Below are 17309 nucleotides of genomic sequence, written 5' to 3' on the forward strand. Positions count from 1 at the left end.
CAACTACCGTGGCCAGCAAGATCTCCGAATCTGTCCCCCATTGAGCATGTTTGGGACTGGATGAAGCGCCGTCTCACGCAGTCTGCACGTCCAGCACGAACGCTGGTCCAACTGAGGCGCCAGGTGGAAATGGCATGGCAAGCCGTTCCACAGGACTACATCCAGCATCTCTACGATCGTCTCCATGGGAGAATAGCAGCCTGCATTGCTGCGAAAGGTGGATATACACTGTACTAGTGCCGACATTGTGCATGCTCTGTTGCCTGTGTCTATGTGCCTGTGGTTCTGTCAGTGTGATCATGTGATGTATCTGACCCCAGGAATGTGTCAATAAAGTTTCCCCTTCCTGGGACAATGAATTCACGGTGTTCTTATTTCAATTTCCAGGAGTGTATATCGCTGGAAGCCTTGGTTCAAGTGGCTCTGAGAACTATGGGACTTAACTTCTGAGGTCATCAGTCTCCTAGAACTTAGAACTACTTAAACCTAACTAACCGAAGGACAACACACACATCCATGCCCGAGGCAGGATTTGAACCTGCGACCGCAGCGGTCGCGCGGTTCCAGACTGTAGCGCCTAGAACCGCTCGGCCACCCAGGCCGGCGCTGGAAGTCTTATTCCAAAATTTGAGAGGGCCTTCGAATCAGTAGTTGTCAGGATACGTATTACTTCTCTCAACGCGCATCGCTCATAAAGGCCATGTGAGTAAAGTCTGGAAATTTCGGGTGTAGGGTGAGGTAAGGACAGCTTTTATTCTCGCGCAGCATCTCCAAACGAAACAGGGAGATGAGAAAATAGTTATTCCTGTACCACGTGCCTTCTGCTACCATTGTAGAGTGGCTTGACGGTAGACAGATGCGAATTTGTCACTTGCAATAAGACTTATAGGAGTGAGGCTTAGGAAGTTGTTGCAGAGGAGGACGAAACAGAGAAGTTACCCTTCTCTCGCGTGAGTGCAGTAGATAAATGGATTGGAATGCATGAGGAGAAAGGGTGGAGTTAGAATGTAGGTACGCTTATGAGTGAATCAAAAACGTGAAGCACTGAGTAATTTTCTCAGTCACATAATTGTTTGTGAGTTCACAATAGCCTGTCCTTTTTGGTAAGTTTCAGTTAAGATCAGATTGCTGAGTATGCCTAACACAAGATAATATGAGCAGGAGTGAACACCACACTCACCGAAATTTAATGCCTGACGTGATAGTCGACGAAGACAGTTGGTACTGTGATTCATCCTAGCTGTTTTAGGTCGTATCTTAAACAAATTTCGTTAAGTTATGATTATTCGTTCCCAGTGACGCAGTTTTCACAAACTTTTTGATTTCAGAATCTTCAGCGATCGTGAAAGATGCCTTGATAAAAGGGAGTCCTTATAACTGTAGGTAACCTTAGGTGTTCAGTGTTACCTGATCCGTGATGACATCTCTGATAGATTGGTGACGCTTTGCACTTAACAATGTATATTGTAAAGCAAAAGAATGCGTGGGCAGGTAGTACACTCTAGACTGTGAGAACAATGGGGCCAAGGGACTTTGACTTTGTGGATGAGGGAGCTTCGTAAATTGGTCTGCAAACGTTCAATATTTATTGACAAAGTTAGTTTATCAGACCTTCATTATATTGAAGCGCTCCTTACACCATCAGTAACATTGTCAGCATTGTCGGTTGGCAGCGTGATTACACAAGATTAAGGTCTCAGACACTCAAAAGAAAACATAGGGCACAGTTACATTTGCTATAACCGACAAGGCGCAAAAGGAAAGAAAAGAGGAAATGTCCGAGAATGGCTGAAAAAAGGAGCGATTGTCGCTTGTTAATTTACTGCCTTATCAAGAGCCACGAACCCGAAATATTTTATAAAATATTTTTGGACGAGTCCTGCATCTTACGACAAATTGTTAATGTCAATACGATATAAAATAGGGGAGAAAAACACGTTAATGAGAAAGGCAATCGCTATCTACGAGGATTAGGAGTGCTTTGACCTTATTGGCGACAAGTAGGCCACTCGAAAGCTTGAATCTTAATGCTGTAAGAACAACAAACACTATGTCAACGGTCTTGCCAAGGTGGAAACACCGGTTGCCGTCAGATCGCCGGAGTACCGTAGAGCGTGACCAGAACTTAGATGGGTGACCCTTCGGGTAGGTCACATCCTCTGGACAATTTTCCCTTTGCCGTTACGGGTGAGGGGACATTAGGGTTGTTAGCGCAAAGTCCGTGCTCACCTGTCTTTGCGCATATGTCCTTTATTGAATTCCAAACCTCTCCGCAGTATTTCCTGAACTGAGAGCATGCGACAGTGTTGATGGCGATCTGCCCGTCGGACAGGGACGTTCGGCTCGGTGGCCTATTGGTGCTACTGAAGAGCTGTAGGCTATGTGCCACCGCTGGGTTTCACCCTCTGCCCTCTCTCATCACTTCCAACACGGCCATGACGCTGCACTACACATACATCACAGTCACCTGCACTTAACAAATACACTTCCCCAGATCAGTATAATACTTCGCGAAGGAAAGGTGTCTGCGGGCGCGAACGATAGGAGAAAACTTCCCAATTAGGCACCTGAACATGCCCTTCGGTCTCCCAGCCCAATATGCTATACGACTTCACTTGACTTTACTTAGCAAACACAACTGGCAAAATCTTTATGGGATCCTGTCAAGTAATTACATATGCTCTGTAAAGATATAGCCAGGAAATTAATGCAAACCATATTTTACAGTTTATGACGATTTGATGAGATTGACATTTACGAGGGTGAGTCAAATGAAAACCTTAAATATTTTTTAAAATATTATTTAATTTGCATAAGTGGTACAAAGCTGTATCACTTTTCAACATAATCTCCTCCACGCTCAATGTAAGTCCTCCAGCGCTTATAAAATGCATAAATTCCTTTAGAAAAAAATCCTTTTGGTAGTCCGCGCAACCACTCGAGCACCACGTGGCGTACCTCTTCATCATAACGGAACTTCTTTCCTCCTATTGCGTCTTTGAGTGGTCCAAACATATGGAAATCACTTGGGGCAAGGTCTGGTGAGTATGGTGGATGAGGAAGACACTCAAAATGCAGGTCTCTGATTGTTGCAACTTTTGTATGGTCATTGTGGGGCCTTGCATTGTCATGTTGCAAAAGGACACCTGCTGACAGCAATCCACGTCGCTTTGATTTGATTTCAGGCCACAGATGATTTTTTAATGAGATTTGTGTATAATGCACTGGTGACAGTGGTCCCTCTAGGCATGTAATACTTCAAAATGACGACTTTTCGTCCCAAAAGATAGTCAGCATAACCTTCCCTGCTGATGATTCTGTTCGAAACTTCCTTGGTTTTGGTGATGAGGAAAGGTGCCATTACTTGCTCGCTCTCTTCGTTTCCGGTTGGTGGAAATGAACCCAGGTTTCGTCCCCCGTAAGGATTCTCGCAAGGAATCCATCACCTTTTCGTTCAAAGCGCCGAAGAAGTTCTTCATGAGTATCAACATGTTCTCTCATTTTAGGAGTCAGCTGCCATGACACCCATCTTGAAGACACTTTGTGAAGTTGGAGCTCATAAGGCACAATGTGGTGTGCTGACCCATGACTAATCTGTAAACATGCTGCAACGTCATTCAGTGTCACTCGGCGGTTTTCAGTCACTATGGCTTCAACTGCTGCAATGTCCCGTGGAGTCACAACTCGTTGTGCCTGACCTGGACGAGGAGCATCTTCCACTGAACTCACACCATTTGCGAACTTCCTACTCTATTCGTATACTTGCTGCTGTGACAAACATGCATCACCGTACTGAACCTTCATTCGTCGATGAATTTCAATAGGTTTCACACCTTCACTATGCAAAAACCGAATAACAGAATGCTGCTCTTCCCTGGTGCAAGTCGCAAGTGGGGCGGCCATCTTTATACTGATACTGCGACGGTATGTGTGCATCTGCACTAGGCTGCCACCTACAGGCCATTCTGCACGCTGTTTGTAGCACGCTTACCAACTTACAAGATAATGGCGCGAAATTTCGATTTGTTATTACAAATTTAAGGTTTTCATTTGACTCATCCTCGTATTTCGAAGACCTCTTACTAGTAATTGCATGTTATGACGTACTTTTCGATGCAGACGTGTTTTTTCGCACGTCTGCATAATTCAAGAAGCTAATACTATTTTTGCTAATCAGTAATGAGAGGAATGCCAGAGTGCAGCTCCCACTGACCGTCCTAAAGTGGTAAATGCAATGACTACACCTACATCTACATCAGCCTGTCATCGTAGGTCTACGTATTAAGACTGTTTCGTATTAAAAGCTTACTTGAAAAATTGGATCTTGGGGGTTCAATATGCACAAACTGAAAACACAAAAAGTGCATACTAACTCCTTGCGGCTGGTTCATGAAGCTCTGTCAAGATCTGAATGGCGAATATTGTTAAACCACCAATATTCCTTACTTATTGGGAATACTGAGAATATTCTTGGGGGACATAAACAGTGGTCGTCAGTATTTCTAATATTGACAGCATGTCAATACGAGACCTCATGCGGCATTTTATAGACGGTTTGGCAATATTATTGACCGTTTGAGGGCCGCCAAAGCTGAAGCGGCTTCACAAGCGGGCCACGTGAAGGGGAACTATAGAGACGTGTGGCACCTGCTCAGGAGGAATGAGTGCGTTTCGTAACGGCCGAGATGCTCTGGTAGGGCTGTTGCCGCGTGATGCAACAGGTGCTGGCTGCAAGTGCTGTGTCAGCCGGGGCAGTGGGTTACCGCGGCGAGAGCCCAGCCAGTGGACTGGGCCAGCGGGCAGCTAGCACACTAACGCTACCTGCCGAACACTCACGTCGATGGGTACAAAATCTTTAGTATTGTGTCCGGTAATGACGGTACACTGTTGTTGTTGTTCTTGTTGTGGTCTTCAGTCCTGAGACTGGTTTGATGCAGCTCTCCATGCTACTCTATCCTGTGCAAGCTTCTTCATCTCCCAGTACCTACTGCAACCTACATCCTTCTGAATCTGCTTAGTGTATTCATCTCTTGGTCTCCCCCTACGATTTTTACCCTCCACGCTGCCCTCCAATACTAAATTGGTGATCCCTTGATGCCTCAGAACATGTCCTACAAACCGATCCCTTCTTCTGGTCAGGTTGTGCCACAAACTTCTCTATATGTTATGTGATCTACCCATCTAATCTTCAGCATTCTTCTGTAGCGGCGGTACACTATGGGGTGGAATGTCATCACGACCGTCACCAAACAACAGTCTCTGATGCCTTTGGGTATGACGCTGATTGCAGTCTTTTACCGCTTTCATCTTTGTCACCGTAAGAGTGCTAACTGTATCTTACCACCAGTGTTTTTTACGCACGGGCGGGGGATTTTGTAAAAGTTTCCACAATCTGCAGTACTGGCTTTTGTTTGACTAAAATCTCCTTTTAACTATGAAGTCTTTCGCAACGGATTTGCTGTATTTACTGTTCTCTTAATTCAAAAAGCTAATACTATTTTTTTGTAATCAATAATGTGAGGAATGCCAGAGTGAAGCCTCCACTGACCGTCGTAAAAAGATAAATACAATGACAATCGCTGCTTATACATCAGAACAAGTGCACTTGCCACTTTGCGACATAATCCACTATTATATTTGTCAGCAATTCAGCTGACTGTTGAAAAAGTAAAGGAATCTCACAGCTGCAGAAGTGCCCAGTGCGACTAAAGATTATATCGAAGCTGAAGATGGAACTCCACTCGAAGAGCATTTGTATCCATCATGACGTAAAATTCTCATGACATAAGTGTTTTGACACCAAGAGTTTCCTAGAGGACTATACAGCATTTACTGTAGAACAGTGGTGCTAATCTACTCACAATGTTAATAATTGACAATTGCTTCTAAATAAGTTCCTTAATGCGCTATAAATGAGGGTATTATGCAAAAGTCTATATCAATATTATAAATTTTATTGCTCAAGTAGTGAGCTTTACATTCTACTCGTATTTTTAACCACAAATAAAATACATTAATTGGCGAGACAGTGTAGGAACCCTCAAGGTCCCTGAAGAATGTTCTTGAAAATATTCAGTTATCAAATTTATACAGGGTGAGTCACTAAATACTGCCACCAAGAATAGCTCCGAAATTATGATAGGAGCTGAAAAGTTTGTGGGACAACAGTCGCATGGGACTATGGGACAACGGGGGCCATAATATTACTTTTTTTTGCTAGGTGGGGTCGCATCAGAGATATGAAGACAACTTTCTTTTTTTAAAAAAGAAAAGTTATAGTTTGGTACTTATCTTCTGATATCGGCTATCGAGACGAATCCAGTGATGTGTAACAGTAAGGTCTTTGAAGGTCAACGAAGGTCACAAAGGTGGCATGAACGTCCATTTACAGAAGGTGTTCGAAGTGCTGAAATCTTCTTATCATGGACTGAGTGGCATTCCTTATCACATCGGCACTTATCGAAGCGCATGTTCTGACAATTCTCTCTCGCATATATTCAGGTGTACTTGAAAGTCTTTATAAACAATGTCTTTCACGAATCAAAAAAATGGCTCTGAGCACTATGGGACTTAACTTCTGTGGTCATCAGTCCTCTAGAACTTAGAACTACTTAAACCTAACTAACCTAAGGACATCACACACATCCATGCCCGAGGCAGGATTCGAACCTGCGACCGTGGCAGTCCCGCGGTTCCGGACTTTTCACGAATCCCCACAAGAAAAAATCCAGAGGCGTCAAGTCTGGCCGAACGAGCCGGCCACTACACATCTCCTTCGTGTCCAAGCCAACGATTTGGGAATTGTCTCTGCAACTCATTTCTAGCCATCAGCGAAAAATGTGCCGGACACCCATCATGTTGATACCACATTCTGTTCCTTTTTCCTAAAGGCATTTCTTCAATAACAGACCTAATGTTTCTTGCAGGAATGTGATGTACTTCCGATCATTAAGGTTTCCTTCGATGAAGTAGGGGCTTATAATTCTGTCCTCCAGAATCCCACACCATACATTCGCCGGCCACGATTCGGTGTGCAACTTGCCACAGCCAAAATGGATTTTCCGCTGCCCAATAACGCATTTTATGCAAATTAACATTTACATGGTTCGTGAATGTAGCCTCGTCAGTAAATAAAATCACGTTAATAAATGTGTCATACCTCTGAATATGAAGTTGCGCCCATTGGAAGAATTCAATGCGACGCATACAATCCGTACCAGCTAATTCTTAGTGGAGACTGATATTGTAAGGCTGATATTTATGGAGATGTAGAACACGGACAACACTACTCTGGCTCATGTCAGATTCCCTTGCGATTTGACGCGAACTAATACAAGGACCTCGAACCACAGTGGCAAGAGTACCAATTTCCGTTTCGTCGTTAGTAACTTTCCTTTGCTGGATATGTTTCCGATGCGTTAAAGATCCAGTTGTTCTCAATTTCTCATACACATATTTAAATGTACGATGTGTAGCGTGAGTACGTTAAGGACATATTTCAGCGTATAAATCTTTAGCTCTCACTGAATTTCGTTGGCATTCTTTGTAAATGAGAAGCATGTCGACTTGCTCTTCGAAGGAATACATCATTCACATTCGCTTGATTCGACGATACTAGTCTTACCGTTCCTATTAGTGTTGTACTGCGAAACCGTCGAATGGTGTTTACATGTCAATGGCACGTTTGATGGATACGCCGTATTTGGCGTATTTGCACGATTTAGCAGACAGAATTGTCAGAGCGTGTGCTTCGGTAAGTACCGAAGTGTTAGGGAATTCCACTCAATCCGTGGTAAGCAGATTGCAGCACTGCATTGACACCAATGGTCATCACTTCAAACACCTACTGTAAACGTACGTTCACGCCACCTTTTTGACCTTCTTGACCTTCAAAGACCTTACTGTTACACATCATTGGATTCGTCAGGATAGCCGCTTTAAGAAAATAAGTACCAAATTATAGCATCCCATTTAAAAAAAACTAATTTGACCTTCATATCTCTGACGCGGCCCCACCTAGCAACAAAAAACCAACGTCATATTATGGCCCCCGTTGTCTCATGCAACATTTGTCCCACAAACTTTTCAGCTACTATCATATTTCCGGAGTTATTCTAGGTGGCAATATTTAGTGACTCACCCTCTCTAACATTCTTACTGCGCGCTGCTATGGACAAATTCTTTTTTACCTAGCTTTATTGTCACAGAATATTATGCTATAGGACAGTACGGTATGCAAAGCACCGTAGCCGTTGCGTATGCAAGTCAACACAACGAGAGGCGGAGTTCAGCTTTTGGTTAACATATCTACGAGCTGGTGTCACCTCAGTTTATTATGTGCTTGGCTGCCTACGAATTTAGAGTGCGCCCGATGGTCTGTATATCTGGTGCATGTGCCTAATTTTTATTCGCCTATGATTTAAGAAAAGAGCTTTTATAAGATTAAGAGGTGATCTGTTCGCTGTAAAATCAATTTTAGGCGCTGTTCTTCTGGTTGTCTCTCTTACGGGCCCTAAATCAGTATGCTCGTATGGTTAACAAACAATACATTTTTTTGTAAAAGTGCCAGAGGTCCTTGGTAAATTATTTATGTCAGGAAAAGAATTGGATTAAGTATTGAACCTTGCAGGAAATCATACATAAGGATTCTTCACTACGAATTTAGTTTTATTCCTGTAGCGTCATATTAACATTCCCGTTACGAACTTCTAGGAATTGTAGAGGGGAATGAGTACATAGTATTTTGAATAGGAGCCCATGTCCAGAAATGTCATCCAATGGTGCCACAGAACGTCAAAGTTATAGGTGACGGCCGCTGTAAGTGTATGTATATACAGTGATTCCGCGACGATGCCACAAACTTTCAAGGTGACTGAGAAGGATAAATGTATCAATTTAAAGTATGGGTCCCTGTAACCGGAAACGAACGAGTTGAAAGTCATAAACGAAAACCGTTCTGATACCGCTGACATTAGAATACGCATACTGGTACTGTTGTTGCTAATATTGTAGGGTAGGCAAGCTTCAGAGGTGGTAGTGTGGACAAAAACAAGAAAATCTGTTCAGTAAAGAAATGCATACCTTAAGAGCTATGAGCACTTGCTCAATAAAAAATGGTTCAAATGGCTCTGAGCACTGTGAGACTTAACATCGTAGGTCATGAGTCCCCTAGAACTTAGAACTACTTAAACCTAACTAACGTAAGGACATCACACACATCCATGCCCGAGGCAGGATTCGAACCTGCGACCGTAGCAGTCCCGCGGTTCCGGACTGCAGCGCCTAGAGCCGGCCGAAGTGGCCGTGCGGTTAAATGCGCTGCAGTCTGGAACCGCAAGACAGCTACGGTCGCAGGTTCGAATCCTGCCTCGGGCATGGATGTTTGTGATGTCCTTAGGTTAGTTAGGTTTAACTAGTTCTAAGTTCTAGGGGACTAATGACCTCAGTAGTTGAGTCCCATAGTGCTCAGAGCCATTTGAACCATTTTTTTTGCAGCGCCTAGAACCGCTCTGCCACCGCGGCCGGCACGTGCTTAATAGTTGAGATGTTTTTGACAGTAGCGAAGATGAAAAACTGCTCGTAGCTGTAAAGGTATGCATTTTAAAGCCCATGTTTACTGGACATTTTGTTCTTGTTTTGGTCGATACTAACACCTCTGAAAGTTGCCTAACCTACAGCCTTTGCAACAACAGTACCAGTACTTGTACGCCACTGCCAGACGTATCAGAATGGCTTTCGCTTATGGCTTTCGACTCGTTTATTTCAGGGACGGGGACACTTTTCTCACATTGATACGTTTATCCTTCTCCATCATCCTAGAAAGTTTGCAACATCATCACGAAATTGCCCTATGTACACATAAATTAATAGCCGCTGGAGCCTATAACTTTCATGGTCTGTAGCGTCGTTCGATGACGTTTCCGGACATGAGTCCCTATGTAAAATATTACGTACTCATTGCCCTCTACAAGTCCTAGAAGTTTGTAGTGGGAATTTCGGAACATCCTGAATGTGGACCGACAAAACTACAACCGGTATTGAGTGTTAATATGCGAAAAGGTGAACTACGTGCTGTTAGATAGTTGCTCATAACTCGGTATTTTAAGCTACCGACGTGTTACGTAGGAAGGTGAGGCAGCGGCCAACAGTTGGCGCTAGAACGAAGCCTACATCTCAGTACCGATCACGGCGGGTACAGCTACTGGAGCCGCGTCTCGTTCTCCGCGCAGTGAAACGCCGTTTGCTGCTTGTTTGCAGTTCCCGCTTGCGCTGTCCACCGAATTGCCGCCAGGGAGTGGCCCCTATTTGCGAAACGCGCCGTCTCACGTGTATTGCCTGTGGGCTAACACAGCCGCACGTACAAGCACAGAGGCGAAGTTTCTCCACTCACCTACCCAGTCACGGGGACGTTCCGTAACGTTTCTTTATTATTTCAGTGACGGAACTTCAGCACAGTTAACAAGTTTTCACTTCGAAAAACACCCGAGAACTTTGTATTAACGAAACTGACAACGCAAAAAGTATGATACTTTCTTTGAAGCATCAAATACACAAGCTTTCCTCCACCTCGTCATAGGATATCAGAGCCTCTGCTCGCTGAAACACTCAATAAAACTACAATATATCCATCATTTTTCGGTCATATTCTCAGGACGTCACTAACTTCATTTCCGGTATGTCGGCTGAGAACCAAAACCTCATGACTCAAAATTATATGAATGGTTCAAATGGCTCTGAGCACTATGGGACTTAACATCTGTGGTCATCAGTCCCCTAGAACTTAGAACTACTTAAACCTAACTAAGCTAAGGACATCACACACATCCATGCCCGAGGCAGGATTCGAACCTGCGACCGTAGCGGTCACGCGGTTCCAGACTGCAGCGCCTAGAACCGCACGGCCACACCGACCGCCAAAATTATATAAAGTTGCGGACTGCCGTGTGATGAACAAAGTATCTGATGAACAAAATACCACCCATCGAATATTAGACCAGGCCTGCAGTTCGACAGACGGCATGCTTGCAATATCACCGCTGCACATGAGCCTTCGCGCCCTAGATGGAGCAATATTCGACAGGAGCGCAAAATCCGACAGAGGGACCATATAGCGATAGCTGATTCGCATCCGCCACCGGGCCAGTTTTCGTTATAAACTCAGCAACGTGGGACAACAATCTCTAGTTGTTTTGCCAGGTCCAAAATAGAAAACACGGATTACCTTCTTTAAATGAAGATAGTCAGCTGGGTATTTTCAGTTGTTTATTTACAGTCAATTACAGTCACTTTATTTGTGCGATCAACCTTAAGTGTACTTCAGGTAAAAAACCATCGGTTAACAGTCTTATAATTTGGCAGTTGTGATAGCGACTTAGTGCGCAGCCTGCTTCCTAAGGTAACCTTACGTCAAAAGAAACTAAAAGTCCTTCATGAAACAAACTAAACAATTATCTCTTCTTATCGGACGGAAAACGAATACATACGCAGTGACTTCCGTGATTTCAATTACAGTTACAAAGAAACAACAATAACGCGTTGTTGAGTACCATATTAATATTTTTCTTTTGAATCCGCTTTACCAGAAACGTTATTTGTCTTGTACATAATTTCATGGAACTCTTGACAGGATATATTTAAATTACACAACAAAATCATTTTTGTAACTGTCCGCCCCTGGCAGCTGAGTGGTCAGCGGTCAGCGCGATGGAATGTCGTACCTAACGGCCCGGGTTCGATTCCCGGCTGGGTCGGAGATTTTCTCCGCTCAAAGACTGGGTGTTGTGTTGTCCTAATCATCATCATTTCATCCCCATCGACAAGCAAGTCGCCAAAGTGGCGTCTAATCGAAAGAATTGCACCAGGCGAACAGTCTACCCGACGGGAGGCCCTAGCCACACGGCATTTCGATTTTTGTAACTGTATCGGTTTGCAATTTATTGCGTTGCTTTGTCCACTGGGCGTTTATGAAAGAGAACACCCTTTCGACGTATGCATGACGGCCTGGATTTGAAAAGCAACATTTTGGCAACTTCAGTTATTCCGAAGAAAATTCTTCATTATGATATAATCTGAAACGAGACGTCTACTTTTCATGTGCCAAAAGATTTTTAAAGACAGACTCGTTTTTTCTGTTGCATGGATTTCGTGAAATTTTGCCGTTGATCAAAGAATTTGCTATAAACCAACTGGTCTTTCTTTTCTGCAATAGCACTGGTTGTTGTACCTATATATCTTTATGGTATATTCCTAATCCCTCCTTATACCAATTCCTCGCGTTTACGCCATTACCTTGGAAGTGGCCTTAGTTGTGTGTTCTCTGTATCATGGCGCGAAAATCCTAACAAAAGCTGGACATGCTGGACTTGCATATTTTGGCAGGACACGACGGAAAGAAGTGGACATGTCCGGCTGAAACCGGACACCTTTCAGCCTTATCTGCAGTGTCTACTCACCTGGAGATGGCTGAATGGTTGTCGGCAGAAATATCACGGAGTATCGGACCACCTCTGTGATAAATAACCTAATGGATAACAAAAAAAGCGCCATGAGGCTATCACGGATGACCCTGTTGTGTATAGGGAAGTCAGATCGCTAGAAAATTGTAACTAAATGCAGAAACACCAGTAGAGGATCGATGCTTGATGCAGAGATCTGCAGTTGACTCTCATCATAAACCAATGTAGATTGTTGCGCACAAGTAAGAGGAAGCACCCGCTATTGTGAGTTTACACAATTCCCGAATAAGCTCTGGAACAGATACAACCATTAAATATTTGGCTGTATGCGAATGCACGACTTAAAGCAAAACCATCACATCAAACTAATAGTAGGAAAGGAAATGTAGTCAACCCACGAAGAAAATAATTATAAAATGACCGGCACTCGGGTCTCTCTTCTCAGCCAAGCAACCTAACCCTGTAGGATTGATAGATACAGAAAAGAACTGCACGCATCGTCGCGATTCGTTTAATTAGTGCGAAAGCGTCACAGAAATGCTGAAGTGTTACTCCATTACAATGGCATAGCATCATGTTATGCTGTTCTTACTCAGATCTCGAGATAATATTCTGACAAAAATGGACAGCTCGAAATGGATCAGACACTTTCGTGGTATAGTGCAGAGACTCCTTTAGATCTTTCTTGTGAGACTACTACGTGATCGGTGCTTACGGGAGCTCAAAAATGGACCTAAGCACTATGGGACATGAACATCTGAGGTCATCAGTCCCCTAGACTTAGAACTACTAAACCTATCTAACATAAGGACATCACACACATCCATGCTCGAGGCAGGATTCGAACCTGCGACCATAGCAGCAGCGCGGTTCCGGTCTGAAGAGCCTAGAACCGCTCGGGCATAGCGGTCGGCCTTACGGGAGCCATTAACAGAGGAAGACCTGTTACCAGCGGTGTAAATGTAGTCACTGAAATTACTATAGGTAACTAAATCAGATAATCGAATGACGCGCACGTAATGTACTGTGTCGATCATTCCAAGTATGCGGGAGGAGGGACATTTCCAAAGAAAAACTGCGTTTCCCTCGAATAAGGTTTACTTACACATGGAACATTCAACAAACAGTGTTCACCTAACTACATACATCAGAAGATCCTAAAGAAGGTACAAGCAGAACAGTCGAAACGTCGATCGTGTAGAAGCAATGAAAAGGAATACGACGTTGCCTAACATTCTACAAGATTTCACCATCAACAAACAATGTTCACACCTGAGTCTAAAGAGTTCCACATTCCCACACGCCTTATGGGAAATGACATTGCCCTTTACGACTCAGACGAGCGGTTAAAGGCGCAACAGTGTGGAACCGGGCGACTGCTACGGTCGCAGGTTCGGATCCTGCCTCGGCCATGGATGTGTGTGATGTGCTTAGGTTAGTTAGGTTTAAGTAGTTCTAAGTTCTAGGGGACTGATGACGTCAGAATTTAAGTCCCGTAGTTCTCAGAGCCATTTTCTATGACTCGGAGACGTGAAAGTAGGGGAGACAGAACAGAAAAGACTACGGGTTTCTGAGGCGTGGTGTTGGAGAAGGGTCCTAAATATTTCGTGGGCAGAGAGAAAGATCAATGAAGATGTCGTGAACAACATAGCACAGAAAAGATGCTTCAGGCAACGGAGCGATCGATAGTCGCGCGGTATTAGCCGAGCGGTCTTAGGCGCTGCAGTCATGGACTGTGCGGCTGGTTCCGGCGGAGGTTCGAGTCCTCCCTCGGGCATGGGTGTGTGTGTTTGTCCATAGGATAATTTAGCTTAAGTAGTGTGTAAGCTTAGGGACTGATGACCTTAGCAGTTAACTCCCATAAGATTTCACACATATTTGAATATTTTTGAGCGACCGATAGGCATGAGTGTGTGTGTTTGTCCTTAGGATAATTTAGGTTAAGTAGTGTGTAAGCGTAGGGACTGATGACCTTAGCAGTTAACTCCCATAAGATTTCACACATATCTGAACATTTTTGAGCGACTGATAGGCAAGGGTGTGTGTGTTTGTCCTTAGGATAATTTAGGTTAAGTAGTGTGTGAGCTTAGGGACTGATGACCTTAGCAGTTAAGTCCCATAAGATTTCACACACATTTGAACATTTTTGAGCGACCGATAGGCCGCACACATAAACAGACACTGTCCACATATTGTGAAATTAAAAGAAGGAACAATGCCAGAGACAGACCAAGGTTTCAGTAAATCAGGCAGATAAGACCTGAAACTGAAAACATATTCGATACTGAAAAGATGCGCTCATGATAAACGTTACGTGCAATCAGAAGTTTCTTACTTTCAGAAGACACAGACAAGAGGAAAAATTTACCTTGCCTGAAAATGTCTGTATTTGTCACCTCCACCTCTATTAGTAGACCATGAAACGACCTCTTTTTTCCAGCAAGAATCTAAGCGTTGGCTCCTTGAAATAAGACAGATATTTCCATTTTGTTGCCATGATAGATGTGGTTGATTACCTCATCTTCTCCACGCATTCCCTCCCCCTTTCCCAGACCTTGCAATCTTGGAGCTTCTTCTCTAAGGTTAACAACTACCTTTACCAAACTCACATCTCAGATATCGGTTAGCTGAAGCGCAAAATCAGACGAGCAGTGGCCAAATGTGAAAGTGACCCACAGAGAAATTCTCGCTGAGATGGGGCACCAGATGGGGGAGAAGTGGTTTTCCTCTGTGAGAAGACCAGTGGGCACGGCGTACGACACGGTGAGGACGATCGGGACACAGTTGTAAACAACGGACGGGGTGCCATATGTGGGTAGCGGCCAGTCCCGCTCTCGGGGAGTAAAAGTGGTGAATGGGAGGGAGCGGCCGGCTGCACCAAAGCCGGAGGCTGCACTTCCTTCCCATTGAGCGCCGCGGCGGCGGAAACCGGCTGAATGGGCGAGCGTGTCGCGAGCAGGGCGCTTTCGATCCGCGGCCGCCTCGCCTCGGCTCGCCGCTGCCAGGTTAGGTAACGGCAGCCTCAGCCACAGCCTTCCACTTTCTCCGTCTGGCTGGCGCGCCCACCTGCCGTCGCGCTCACGTGTTCCTCCGCGTTACAACAAAGGAAAGCACGTCTGCCACGGGTACACACTGGCCGTGACCTCAAACAACAGCTCACATTCCACTGCTACCCTAACAGACACACTATCTGACCGAAAGTCTCCAGATAGCCCTATATAATACGGAATTGACCTCAAGATGTAACGATATGCGGAAACGCCAGTGTAAAAGGAAACCGGGAAACAACACAATGGGCACAATGGGTCACTCAGGAGAGTTCGCTTACTTGCGATTGCAGACTACTAATTGGATGTCAACAGACCACTAGTGCGTCCCGATAGCTGAGTGGTCAGCGTGACGGATTGCCGACCTAAGGGCCCGGGAATGTGCCAACTACTCACGATTATTTTTAAATGATTTCCTTTACTATGTGCCCTATAAAATTTATATTGTTTACTCACACTTTCCTCTCTGCTTCTCTTATATAATATGACATAATTTTATCTCTTTTTGCCGCGCGGGATTAGCCGAGTGGTCTAGGCGCTGCAGTCATGGACTGCGCGCCTGGTCCCGGCGGAGGTTGGAGTCCTCCCTCGGGCATGGGTGTATGTGTTTGTCCTTAGGATAATTTAGGTTAAGTAGTGTGTAAGCTTAGGGACTGATGACCTTAGCAGTTAAGTCCCACAAGATTTCGCACGCATTTGAAAATTTTGAACATTTCTCTCTTTTTCAATTTACGTATAATCTGTAGTATATGTAAAAAAGTTTCTTCCACCTCCGCTCCATCTATCATGCTGATGTTTCCCTCATACTGTCCCACCTAACAGTGCAAACTAGAGGAAGAGATCAAACCAGAATGCACAATGTGCCTGTGACATCACAAGTGCATGACATACGGAAACATGAACTCAAAATCGATGCTACATATAAATTATTATGCCTGTCCTGCAATTTTTTACTCAAAAAAAAAGATGACAAATGGGCATGTTAAAGGGTTCAAGGAACAACAATAAGAGAAAACGAAGAAGAAAAGAATATACAAACGAAAACCAATAAATAAAAAATGTTCAAATGTGTGTGGAATCTTATGGGACTTAACTACTAAGGTCATCAGTCCCTAAGGTTACACACTACTTCACATAAATTATCCTAAGGACAAACACACACACATCCATGCCCGAGGGAGGACTCGAACCTCCGCCGGGACCAGCCGCACAGTCCATGACTGCAGCGCCTTAGAGCGCTCGGCTAACCTATAAAATAACAGTAATGTTAACCAACACTACGAATATAATAGGTTAATAGAATAAATTATTTTTAAATGTATCCTTGTTAATATACTTAAATAAATATATATGGTTAAAAAAAAGGTTCGATTCCCAGCTGGGTCAGAGACTTTCTCCGCTCAGGGACTGGGTGTTGTGCTATCTTCATCAGCATTTCATCCCCATGCGGCGCGCAGGTCGCCCAATGTGGCGTCGAATGTAATAAGACCGGCAGCAAGGCGGCCGGACCTGCCCCGCAAGGGGCGCCAGACGTTCATTTCCATTTTTTACCTGAGTAATAAAGCCACCATGGACGTTTCAACCCCTCCCATTCTCGTGTAACAGAATATTTTCTTTATTATAGTTTACACCAGATGATGGAACTTTGAGTGCTGCGAAATCGGACGTGTACACAATAAAAGAGAGTAGATTAAGCAACTGTTGTGAGGTTTCTTCATTTTACAAAATCAGATGAAGCTACTTATTGTATCCGACGCATGTATGTTGATTTGTAAATTATTTTGGTGCATAAAAAATACTGTGTACA

At 44.1% G+C, this 17309-nt stretch overlaps 1 protein-coding gene and 1 non-coding gene across 2 annotated transcripts in view; both read right to left on the bottom strand.

Moving 5' to 3' along the window:
- The window catches only part of LOC124605518 (ABC transporter G family member 20), a 408656-nt gene that overhangs the window by 149493 nt on the left and 241854 nt on the right, over window positions 1-17309 (bottom strand). The gene's annotated exons all lie outside the window — the stretch shown is intronic.
- Trnas-gga lies at window positions 518-601 on the bottom strand. Its single transcript is given in 2 exon segments — window positions 518-552; window positions 562-601. It is a non-coding gene; the product is annotated as a tRNA-Ser (tRNA).

Source organism: Schistocerca americana, chromosome 3, assembly GCF_021461395.2.
Source record: "Schistocerca americana isolate TAMUIC-IGC-003095 chromosome 3, iqSchAmer2.1, whole genome shotgun sequence".
Lineage (NCBI taxonomy): Eukaryota > Metazoa > Arthropoda > Insecta > Orthoptera > Acrididae > Schistocerca > Schistocerca americana.